The following is a 13,066-nucleotide window of genomic DNA, read 5'->3' as shown; positions in this document are numbered from 1 at the left end:
CAAATATGAAAATCAGGTTTTGGCAGGGGGAAAAAAGATAATTCACACTATCCTGAAGTATATAGTTACAAGGAAAAGGTATTTCATTAGGATGCCAAAAAATTATCACAGTCTCTCTTCATTTTCATGTTACTTTGTTTAACTTACCACCTGAAAACATTTTTGGAAGCACATATATTAGTTATTCACAAATAACTAATATATAAATAAAGTAATCCAGACAATGCATTTTCTGTCTTCCCTTGATTCATAAAAATGCTTCTTTCATTCCCACTCATGACTTCTGTTCTTCATTTTGTTTAGGTGGCAAAAAAATAATAACTGGGATTGATAGAGCTTTAAGGTTTACAAAACACTTTTCCCTACATGGTCTCACTTAATCTTCACAACTTTGTGACATAGTATACAATTAGATGAGTTGTCAAGCCTTTAACAAAATCTCATTTTCAATACTGGAAGGGACCTTAGATTTATTGGGAGGAAGAAATTTTGTTAAATGTTCAAATGTTATATACAGTCATTTTTTTATTAGTGATGGTGAGTTCTTGGCTTTAGTATAGTTATGAGAACTTTATTTCATGGATAGGTGTATATGGTACTACTATATATACATGTGTATTTAAATTTATATGCATACATATGTACATACATTATTACATATATAATAGAATATATATAATATGGAATATTATATATAATACTATAATAGAATGTATATGTATATAACATATACAACATATATAAACAAATGCACATAAATAATATGTACTCTGGAAGTGATCATTTCATCACATCTTACTCATCTTAGCTCTTATAGGTTTTAATGTATAAAGACATAGATACTGCAGTTGGAAATATACCCCCCCAAAAAAAATTAAAAAATTAAAAAAAAAAAAAAAGGAAATATACCCAAATATACCCAAATGTTATACTACAGAAATAGGACAAATATGGGAAGAATTAACCTTTAATAAGAGTATAAAAAGATCAGAGGCCAAAGTAACAAAATCAAAAATAGAATTTAAATTTTGTCCCCATAGGCATCAAACCTGGTGTTTGGCATCACGTGGACTCAGAAAAACAGGTTTATATTTCAGTTAAAGAAGCCAAATTCATTTTTTTCCATTTTTGTATTTTTTTTTCAGGCAGACTATAATCTTCAGTTTAGGCATACCTGTAATTTGAATTTTTTTATTAAAGTTTTTTATTTTCAAAACATATGCATGAATAATTTTCAATATTCACCCTTGTAAAACCTTGTGTTCCAAATTTTTTCTCCCTCTTCTACCGACTCCCTCTCCTAAATGGCAAGTAATCCAATATATATTACACGTGTGCAATTCTTCTATACATATTTCTACAATTATCATGCTGCACAAGAAAAATTAGATCAAAAAAGGAAAACAATGAGAAAGAAAACAAAGTGCAAGAAAACAACAAAAGGAATGAAAAAGCTAATTGTGATCCACACTCAGTTCCCACAGTCCTTTCTCTGGATGCAGATGGCTCTTTTCATCACAAGATCATTGGAACTGGTCTTGAATCATCTCATTGTAGAAAAGAGGCGTGTCCATTAGAATTTATCATAGTATAATCTTGCTATTGCCATATACAATGATTTCCTTCTTGGTTCTACCCATTTTACTTAGCATCAGTTCATGTAAGTCCCTCCAAGCCTCTCTGAAATCATCCTGCTGAGTATTTCTTATAGAATAATAATATTCCATAACATCCATATACCATAACTTTTTCAGTCATTCTCCAATTGATGGATATCCACTCAGTTTTCAGTTTCTTGCCACTACAAAGAGGGCTGCCACAAACACTTTTGCATTTGTGGGTTCCTTTCCCTCCTTTATAATCTCTTTAGGATATAAGCCCAGTGGAAATACTGCTGGATCAAAGGTTATGCACAGTTTGATAGCCCTTTGGGCATAGTTCAAAATTGTTCTTGAGAATGGTTGGATCAGTTCACAACTCCACCAACAACATATTAGTGTCCCAGTTTTCCCACATCCCCTCCAACTTTAGCCCTTATCTTTTCCTGTCATCTTAGCCTATCTAAGAGGTGTATAGTAATATCTTAGAGTTGTTTTTATTTGCATTTCTAGGATCAGTAGTGATGTAGGACACTTTTTCATATGACTAGAAATAGTTTCAATTTCTTCATCTGAAAATTATTTGTTCAAGGTCTCATTTCCAAAATATATAGAGAACTGACCCTAATTTATAAGAAATCAAACAATTCTCCAATTGATAAATGGTCAAAGGATATGAACAGACAATTCTCAGATGATGAAATTGAAACTATATCCACTCATATGAAAGAGTGTTCCAAATCACTACTGATTAGAGAAATGCAAATTAAGACAACTCTGAGATACCACTACACACCTGTCAGATTGGCTAAGATGACAGGAACAAATAATGATGAATGTTGGAGGGGATGTGGGAAAACTGGGACACTGATACATTGTTGGTGGAGTTGTGAAAGAATCCAGCCATTCTGGAGAGCAATTTGGAACTATGCCCCCAAAGTTATCAAACTGTGCATACCCTTTGACCCAGCATTGCTGCTATTGGGATTATATCCCAAAGAATTACTAAAGAAGGGAAACTGGAAGTTGAATGGATGCCCATCAATTGGAGAATGGTTGGGTAAATTATGGTATATGAAGATTATGGAATACTATTGCTCTGTAAGAAATGACCAGCAGGAGGAATACAGAGAGGCTTGGAGAGACTTACATCAACTGATGCTGAGTGAAATGAGCAGAACCAGAAGATCGCTGTACACCTCAGTGCTGTATGAGGATGTGTTCTGATGGAGGTGGATATCTTCAACATAGAGAGGATCCAGCTCACTTCCAGTTGATTAATGATGGACAGAAATAACTGCGCCCAGAGAGGGAACACTGGGAAGTGAATGTAAATTGTTAGCACTACTGTCTGTCTACTCAGGTTACTTGTACCTTCGGAGTCTAGTACTTGATGTGCAACAAGAAAATGGTATTTGCACACATATATTGTATCTAGGTTTTATTGTAACACATGTAGAATGTATGGGATTGCTTGTAATCGGGGGGAGGGAGTGGAGGGAGGGAGGGATAATTTGGAGGGATGAATACAAGGGATAATGTTGTGGAGAAAAATTGCTCATGCATATATACTGTGAAAAAAAATTCTAAATAAAAAAAAAAGAAAATTATTTGTTCATATACTTTGACCATTTATCAATTGGAGAATGGTTTGAGTTCTTATAAATTTGAGTCAATTCTCTATTTATTTTTAGAAATGAGGCTTTATCAGTATCTTTGAATGTAAACTTTTCCCCAGTTTATTGCTTTCTTTCTACTCTTGTCTTTATTGAGTTTTTTTTTGTATAAAAAAACTTTTAAAGTTAATATATTCAAAATTATCCATTTTGTATTCAATAATGATCTCCAATATTATTGTTTTTATTCCTCGGCCTACCCATGAGCACTTGATATTTTTCCAGTTGATTAGATCTGATTTTATTTATGTGAAAAGTATTTTGTAATTGTGTTCATATAGTTCCTGATTTTACCTTGGCAAAATATTTTATATTATCTACAGTTATTTTATTTTATTTTATTTTTATTATTATTTTTTCTGAGGCTGGGATTAAGTGACTTGCCCAGGGTCACACAGCTAGGAAGTGTTAAGTATCTGAGGCCAGATTTGAACTCGGGTCCTCCTGAATTCAAGGCTGGTGCTCTATCCACTGCGCCACCTAGCTGCCTCTCTACAGTTATTTTAAATGGAATTTCTCTTTGTATTTTTTGCTGCTGGACTTTGTTGGTAATATATGAAAATGCTAATAATTTATGTGGATTTATTTTATATCCTGCAACTTTGCTAAAGTTGTGAATTGTTTTTTAGTTGCTTCTCTAGGATTCTCTAAGTATACCATGGTATCATCTATAGAGATAGATGATAGTTTGGTTTCCTCATTACCTACTCTAATTCCTTTAATCTCCTTTTCTTCTCTTATTGCCAAAGCTAACATTTCTAATACGATATTAAATAGTAATAGTGATAGTGAGCAATCTTGTTTCACCTCTGATCTTATTGGGGATGGCTCTATTTCATCACCATTATATATAAAGCTTATTGATGGTTTCAGATAGATGCTACTGATCATTTTAAGGAAAACGCCATCTATTCTTATACTCTCTAGTTTTTTTTAATAGGAATGGGTCTGGATTTTGTCAAATGCTTTTTCTGCATCTATTGAAATAATTATATGATTTTTATTAATTTGATTATTGATATAGTCAATTATGCTAATAGTTTTCCTAATATTGAACCAGCCCTTCATTCCTGGTATTAAATCCTACTTGGTCATATTATATTAATCCTGAAAATAACTGGCTGTAATGTGTTTGTTAATATTTTATTTAAGATTTGTGCATCAATATTCATTAGGTAACTTGGTCTATAATTTTCTTTCTCTGTTTTGACCCTACTTGGTTTAGTTATTAGCACCATATTTGTGTCATAAAAAGAATTTGATAGGACTTCTTCTTTCCAATTTTTTCAAATATTTTGTATAGTATTGGAATTAATTGTTCCTTACATGTTTGATGGAATTAACATGTAAATCCATCTGGCCATGGAGATTTTTTTCTTAGTGAGCTGATTAATAGTTTATTCATTTTTTTCCTAAAATGGGAGAATTTAAGTAATTTATTTCTTCTTCTGTTAATCTGGGCAATCTATACTTTTTGTAAGTATTCCTCCATTTCACTTAGATTATCAGATTCAATGACATATAGTTGGGCAGAAGAACTGATTATTGCTCTAATTTCCTCTTCATTGGGGGAAAGTCACCCCTTTTCATTTTTGATACAATTTAATTTTCTTCTTTCCTTTTTTCTAATCAAATTAACTAAAAATTTACCTATTTTGGTTTTTTTAAATAAAACTAACTCTTAGTTTTGTTTATTAATTCAATAGTTTTTTTTTCAATTTTTTTAATCTCCCCTTTAATTTTCAGAATTTCAAATTTGTTATTTAGTTGGGGGTTTTTAATTTGCTCTTTTTTAAAAAGCTTTTTTAGTTGCATGCAAATTCATTTATCTTTTTTTTCCTCTATTTTATGCAAGTAAGCATCTAGAGATACAAAACTTACCCTAAAAACTGCTTTGGCTGCATCTCATAAATTTTGGTTTATTTCTCATTATTGTGATATGGTATATGTCTCATTATTGTGATTCTCTTGGATGAAATTATTGATGGTATCTATGATTTGTTGTTTTACCCACTCATTCTTTAGGATTAGATTATTTACTTTCCAATAAAATTTTGGTTTATTTTCTTCTAACCTTTTATTGCATGTAATTTTTATTACATCATGATATGAAAAAATGCATTTACTATTTCTGCCTTTCTGTATTTGATTTTGAGTTTTTTATGTCCTAATGCGTGATCAGTTTTTGTATAAATTCTATGTATTGCTGAGGGGAAAACTACATTCTTTTCCATCTCTATTCAATTTTTTCCAAAGGTCTATCATACTTAACTTTTTTAGAATTCTATTTATTCCTTAACTTCTTTCTTATTTATTTTGTGGTTTGATTTATCTAGTTCTGAGAGAGCAAGTTTGAGATCCCTTACTAGTATAGTTTTGCTGTCTAATCCTTCTTGTAGCTCTCTTAACTTCCCCTCTATGAATTTGGATGCTATACCACTTGGTGTGTATATGTTTAGTATTCATATTACTTCAATAACTATGGTACACTTTAGCAAGGTGTAGTTAATGTTCTTATCTCTTAATTAGATCTGTTTTTGTTTTGCTTGATCTGAGATCAGGATTGCTACCTCTGCTTTTTTTTTTTTTTTTTTTTTTTTTTTTTTTTTTTACTTCAGCTGAAGAATAAATGATTCTGTTCCAGCCTTTTACTTTTACTCTGAATATATTATCCTTCTTTAAATGTGTTTCTTGTAAATGACATATTACAGAATTTTGGCTTTTAATTCATTCTGTTATCGGGTTCTCTTTTATGGGAGAGTTTATCCCATTCACATTCACAGTTAAAATTACTGGGTATTTCCTACCATATTGTTTTTCCCAAGTTATGCTTTCTTTTCCTCCTCCCCAGTATTTTGCTTCTGACTATCACCTCCCTTAAACAGCCCTCCCCTTTTACAAACCTCTCTTTTTTATATATTTCCCCTTCTGTTTATGTTCTCCCTTTTATTAACTTTCTCCTTTCTTTTCCCTTCCTACTTCCCTATAGGGTGAGACAAGTTTCTCTGTGAAGCTAAATATGTCTGATATTCTCTCTTTGAGTTAAATCTGATGAGAATAAGATTCACATAATGCTCATCCCCCTCCCCTCTTTCCTTCAAGTTTAATAGGTCTTTTTGCCTCTTCGTGAGAAGTAATATGCCCTGATTTAACTCCATTTTCCTCTTCTTCCAGTAGAATTCTCTTTCCTCGTCTAGTTTCTTTTTTACATAATTACAATGAAACCAAATTATACCTGCACCCTCCAAGTATATTAACAGAGATACAGATCTCAAGAGTTAAACATATAATTTTTCCATATAAGACTGTAAGCTTTTTAACTTTTAAAAAGAAAGTTACTTTTTTCCCTTTCCTTTTCACCTTTTTATGCTTCTCTTGAGTTCTGTACTTGAAGATCAGATTTTCTGTTCAGCTCTGGTCTTTTCATCAGAAATAAATGTTTCATTGAATGTCCATTTTTTCCCCTGAAAGATAATGTTTAATTTTGCTGGATAGTTGATTATTATTGGCTATAATACACATTCCTTTGCCTTTTGGAATATTAGATTCTAGGCCATTCAATACATTAAAGTGAAAGCTGCTAGGTCCTGGGTAATCCTGATTGTGGCTCCTCAATATATGAATTATTTCTTTCTGGCTGCTTGAAATACTTTTTTTTTGATCTGATAATTCTGAAAATTAGCTACAATGTTCCTTGAGGTTTTCATGTTGGGGTCCCTTTCAGGAGATGATTGGTGAACTCTTTCAGTGGCTGTTTTACCCTCGGTTCTGGGACATCAGGGCAGTTTTCCTTGATGATTTCCTATAAGATGATGTCTAGGCTCTTTTTTTCATCATGGTTTTCAGGAAGTCCAATAATTCTTAGATTGTCTCTTCTAAATCTATTTTCCAGGTCAATTGTTTTTCCAATGGGGTATTTTACATTTTCTTCTATTTTTCCATTTTTGATTGAAAAAAATCAAAATGCCCTTTTGAAACAGACCTTTTCTGAAGTTCTTCAAAAAAACATTCAGAGGCTTGATCTTGTATTGCTCTGAGGGACACCTGGAAGAGCCAGATAAAGGCCTGTCTATTCTCTGCCTTCTTAGCTGCATCCCTATAATTTGAATTTTAAGTTAGAACTTTTGCTGTCCACGAAATTTGGGCTTCTGAGACACATTACCTTAAAGTCTACTTTCTTAATCTCTCTAAATGACATTTTCTGATTTAAACAGCAGATAAGCCTTTTTATTGAAGAAATCTCTTGCCTTTGCTCTTTTTTCTTTTCCTCTCTACCCTCTTTTGTCTCTCCCCTTTTCTTTTCTTTTCCCATTATCACTCTTTCTTTAATTGTTTTATTGCTTTTTCTCTACCTCTCTCTTTTCTGTTTCTTTTTTTTTCTATCTATGTATCTATCTCTTTGTGTTTATCTTGTTATTGTTTCGCTCCTTTCTCTTTTCTTACTCTTCTCTCCTTTTATCTCTTTTTTTCTCTTCTCCCTTTTTCATCCTTTTTCTTCTCTTTTACCTTCTCCTTTCTACCCTAATCCCAGAGAGGGCTAGCAAAGGCTAATAATGAAGCTACTGTTTTTGGAGGAAAAGAAGCCCACAACTGGTTTACATCAATATTTTTACTGATTACATTGGAATTCAAATGACATGTTAATAAATGAGGATTCTTGATGAAAGATAAATGATGAGTTTAGTTGTTCTATGGAATTCTAATGGTCTCAGAGTTCAAATAGGTTTTCGGTGCAATGCAGTACTTCATTGAGAGAGCCTGAATGGTCCAAGAATGACTGTGCTTTTTCGTTCACTGACTCTTCAAGTACATTATGCCACTTCTGGCCAGAAGTCATTTGAGGGAACAGGTGCTTGATAAGAACTGGATGGGCAGCTTATATTGGCACAAAGAAGGGTCTTCTGTACAAAGTAGTGTACTCTTTCAAAATCACTTAGTCTGTCCAACACAACTTATTTTTGTCACATCCCTATGCCCTGATAATAGGGTTCAAATTTATTTTTAGTGAGGACCATCATATTAAGAGGATAAGCATGTAGGAGGGTCAAGGAACTATGTACTATGTATTTATCAAGGGAATAATTTGATCACCAGGTTATTTGGATAGCTTTTTCTCCTGATAGATTAGTGTCATGATTTAGATGATGAGACTTTATTTTCTTGACAGTCATCTTCATTTTACCAACTCTTATCATATCTAAAACAATTTATGTCTTCATTTATCCTGGTGATTCACTGGACAAAACTAACCAACTCCACAGCAAATTGGACCTATCTAATTGACAGGAAAGTATATGATCCTTGTAATTTATAATGGGGGCAAGCATGATGAGGAGCATCTGCAATCCTTATTTATGATGAGTCTGAGACTGAGGGATCACTTGAACTCAGAATAGGGTGCTAAGTCCAATACCAATATGGTGAGCCCTCAAGAGAAGAGACCTGCTAGGTTGCCTAAAGAAGACTAGGACAGAAATATTAGACTGAAAATCCTATGCTGAACAGTGAGATAGGGAGGCCTGGTCTCAAAATACTACTACTACTATTATTACTACTATCACCACTACCACCACTACTACCACTACCATCACGACTACTACAGTAGTATTTCACATTGGAAGCCAAAGCTATATGTCTAGATTATATCCCAGATAATAGGTAACAGATAACTATGATATAATTATATTGAATTCAGGGATCTGTGATTTCTTCAGTGTGTCAGTGTGATGAGTCAATTCAGCAAATTAAGATTCTTTTGTGTTCCAAGTACTGTACTAAGTGTTAGAACATGGGAATAACATTACTTTCTAGCCAATCTGGTGATGAAACTCTCAGACTTTGCTAATCTAGCCCACATCTATGATATTCAAAGCCATTTTAGCTTGGTATAGGACCTGTTAAAATTTACATCCTGTTGGCATAGCCCTTAAGAACTGTTGTACTCTCTAATCCATAATGGTAGTTTTAATGGTGGGCTAAATAATTTTCATATTTATATGAGTAGTAATAGCTATTTTACAGAAATAATAATAAAAGTAAATTTCCAGAAATACGGCACTGGCCTATGATGCATGGAAATAGTTTTGCAAACTGGATGAACCTGAATCAGTCTAGTGAGTGAGCCTATGAATGATATCTACAAATAATCATGGATCAGAGATGGAAAGGTACTTGGAAATAATCTAGAATAATTTGTTCATTTTATAGATGAAGTAAGGCATAGTGATTTATCCGGGGTCCAGTATGACACATAACCTGGACATGCATTCAGACCTTTTGACTCCAATTCCAGTATCTTATTACTTTACCATCCTGGTTCTTATGTTATGAGATGAGTGTGAGTTTAATAAATGAGTTACCCAGGAATTAAAAAAAAATGACTGTGGTGAAATATCTTTTGGAATCTCCATGATTACATGGAATACAGGTTCACACAGGCAAACAATTAGAATAATAAAAAAATGCTCTTCAAAGTAGTCATTGATTCCCTATCAATAATATAACCCTCCATTCTTCCTCTCAGCCGTTAGCCCTATTTGCCTTCCTAGATACCAATGCTATCTTCTCTTATGTTCTCTTTGCCATTAAATTCCTTATTCCTATTCCTTAGGCCTGTTCCATCTACCTCTGTTGTAAACTCCTACAGAACTCCAATATATCCTAGGCAACCTCTTTGATCATCTGCAGAAATACTCCTTTCCACGTTAATGGAAACCTGTCTTTTCCCTAATATATCATTACTTCCCTCATAGACATTTCCAATGAAAAGCTCTTCCAATTCATTAGCTCATGGCATAAAGAGGAAAGACAGGCATATTTCTTAATCCTCATTGCATTTTCCAGACCATAATACCAAATCATCACTCAACTGTATATGTTGTATCACCTCAAATCCCACACTATAACCTACTAACTTTGCCTTCCAAAATGATTTCACTACCTGGATTATCATCTTCCTCTCATCCTGTGCACTTTTATTACTCTCTTTGTACTTATCATCCATTCTGATTGTCCTTCTAATTTCTCCTCTTCATTTCTCCACTTTGTGAATATCAATAGTCTTTACTTTTTTTACTTGAGGAACATTTAACACTAGCCTTTGAATCTACCATCACTCAGAACTGTCTTTCCTCCAAAATCCAAAATAATGACATTAATCCCTTCTGACTAATGATCCTTTGCCCTGCCTTTTTTCTATTCCTTTAAGTCTCTTTGACCTATGTTTCCTTGTTGTGTCCTTCAGTTCCTCAAATTTCCTTCCTATTAGCCATTTATTGTTTCATTCAGTTCATATTCCATAATCATTCTTTTCCTCATTGAAAACAATGAGGAAAAAACTTAAGTCAAACGGTATGCACAGTTTAGTAACTTTTGGAAATTGCTTTCTAAAATCCATTTCAAATCCATCTTGAATGTTGGATTCATCTATAACTACTATCTTTCTCCTTCCTTCTTGCCATCACAATTTTAGAAGGAATACTTTCTACTTACACTTCTATTTCATCCTCTACTTATATGGATTTGATCTTGCCATTCTGATAGAGACAAGTTGAATATTTCCAATAAACTTTTTCCAATAAACTCTTGCTTACCATATGATCTCTTTTAGTTCCTCAGCATCCTTTACTTCTCTTTATAATTTGTCACTGTTGATTCTCAGTTTCTTCACAAAATTCTTTCATAGTGTCAGCAGATTGTTTTGCTGTTCCATTTTTATTTCTGTGATTTTTCCCAACAAAACTCCTTCCTTTGATATTCTCCTTAAATTTGTATTTTTCCTCAATTATAATATTCAGTGATTCCCTGACTGTACTTTTTCCTTTCTGTGAAATGGCTTATTTCCCATCTTTTCTATTTTAAGTTCTCATTTTTCAAGGCCAATTTTAATGCCATTACTTCCCTTATGAAGTTTTCTTTTGTTTCTAACCATATGTTATTTATCTGACCTTTTAGATCATTTTGCTTTTATCTTATTGTACTTATTACATTGTGTCTAGTATTATACTTGTCTTACTAATCTTATTCACCTTAATATCAAAACTGTACTAAGTATGATGTCTATTACATTATAAGTCCTCATATTAACTGTTAAGTGAATGAATGCATACATGTTCCATGAACATATACATATCTTGGCCATGTGACCCTTAGGCAAGTCACTTCTCAGTGACTTTACTAGGCAGATCTTTTAAGACTTTAATAGCTAAGAAGGATCCCCACCTGTACTGGTAAAGTGAGTTGCTTCTCCCAGGATTTCCCTCTATTATTGCAATCACAGATCTAGTTCCTATGCAGATATGAACTTTCCAAGACTGTCACTAAGGGAAAAATGCTTATTATGTTCATGAACACAGCAAATGTGTTTGTTGTACATATTTCTTGATAAGATCTCATAAGAAATGACTTTTCTGTAGGAAATATATTCTATAGTAAAGGTTTTATGCAATAAATAAACTTCTAAAAATCCCCACAATAGAAGATGGCTTTTCAGTTAAGAAGTTGCTATAAGCAGCATGAAAATTTAAGATTAAACTTACTATTTAGAAGTAAGAAGGAGTGAGGGAGTGGGAAATGCTGTCTGATTTGCAAAATATAGTCTTTTCCCTTGCCCCAAGAAATAGGGAGCTTTATTATATCCTCCTTCCTACAGTAAAACAAGCATTCCTAAAGAGAGGATCATAGGTTTTAGAAGTAGAAGGGAGCTTAGAAGTATAGTTGAACCCCAGAGAGGTTATCACTTGCTTATTAAAGACACAGAGATAGTACATTAGAAGACCTGAAATTTGAACTCATGTTTTTGTACTGTAAATCTAGTGATCTTTCCATTATAGTTCCTGTGGTATCTTCTCTAATTAAAATGTAAGAATAACATAAATGATATAATTTTTAAATGAGAGTTGTTTAAAATAAAAAAAAAAAAGTCTTCCACTACAGCCTATTTTTCCCCTGTATTGGCTTCTCCAAATAACTCTCTGTCCTCAAATACTCAATTCTGCTCTCTAGGAGATGATCTCACCTCCTATTTTATTGAAAACATTTGAGGCCATATGTTGTGATCTCCCTCGTTTTCCTTCCTCTATATCTGAAAATTATTCAGTCTTTTCTCTCACTCTTTGTCTTTTTTTGATTCCAGTCTCAGAGGATAGGGTTCTCCTTATTCTTGCCAAGGCCATCTCTTCCATGTGGGCCTCAATCTATCCCCTCTCCTCCTGTTTTTATTTTTTTTTAAATTTTTGTGACCTTATTCCATTGATCAATCTCTCTTTTATTTTTAGCATCTTACCACTAGCTGTCTTCTCTATAGCTGCAAACATTTTCAGGTCTTCTTTAGTTTATTGAATTTTAATTTAATTTTTTTCAATTACATGTAAAAATGTTTTAATATTAATTTTTAAAATTTTGAATTTAAAATTTTCTCCTTCCTCTGCTCCTCTTTAAGAAGGCAAATAATTTGATATAGATTATACTTGTGTAGACATATAAACCATTTCCATTTTAGCCATGTGACAAAAGAAAAATTAAAATTTAAAATTAAATTAATTACAAAATTAAAAACAATAAAAAAGTATTATTCAATATGCATTCATATGTTATCAGTCCTTTCTTTGAAGAAAGATAGCATTTTTCATAAATCCTTCAGAATTGTTTTGTATTATTGTATTGCTAAGAATAGCTAAATCAGTCACAGTTGATCACCATACAATATTTGTTACAATGTTTTCCTGCTTCTTCTCACTTAAATTTGCATCAGTTTATGTAAATCTTCCGAGATTTTACTGATAGCATCTTGCT

The 13,066-nt window shown here is 32.7% G+C and overlaps 1 protein-coding gene across 2 annotated transcripts in view; it reads left to right on the top strand.

The window, feature by feature from the left end:
* AIG1 (androgen induced 1) overlaps positions 1-13,066 on the top strand; it is a 338,507-nt gene that overhangs the window by 93,879 nt on the left and 231,562 nt on the right. The gene's annotated exons all lie outside the window — the stretch shown is intronic.

Source organism: Sminthopsis crassicaudata, chromosome 4 (genome assembly GCF_048593235.1).
Source record: "Sminthopsis crassicaudata isolate SCR6 chromosome 4, ASM4859323v1, whole genome shotgun sequence".
Classification (NCBI taxonomy): Eukaryota; Metazoa; Chordata; class Mammalia; order Dasyuromorphia; family Dasyuridae; genus Sminthopsis; species Sminthopsis crassicaudata.
Note: the sequence above shows the minus strand (reverse complement) of the source record. Positions and strands in the feature narration are given on the sequence as shown.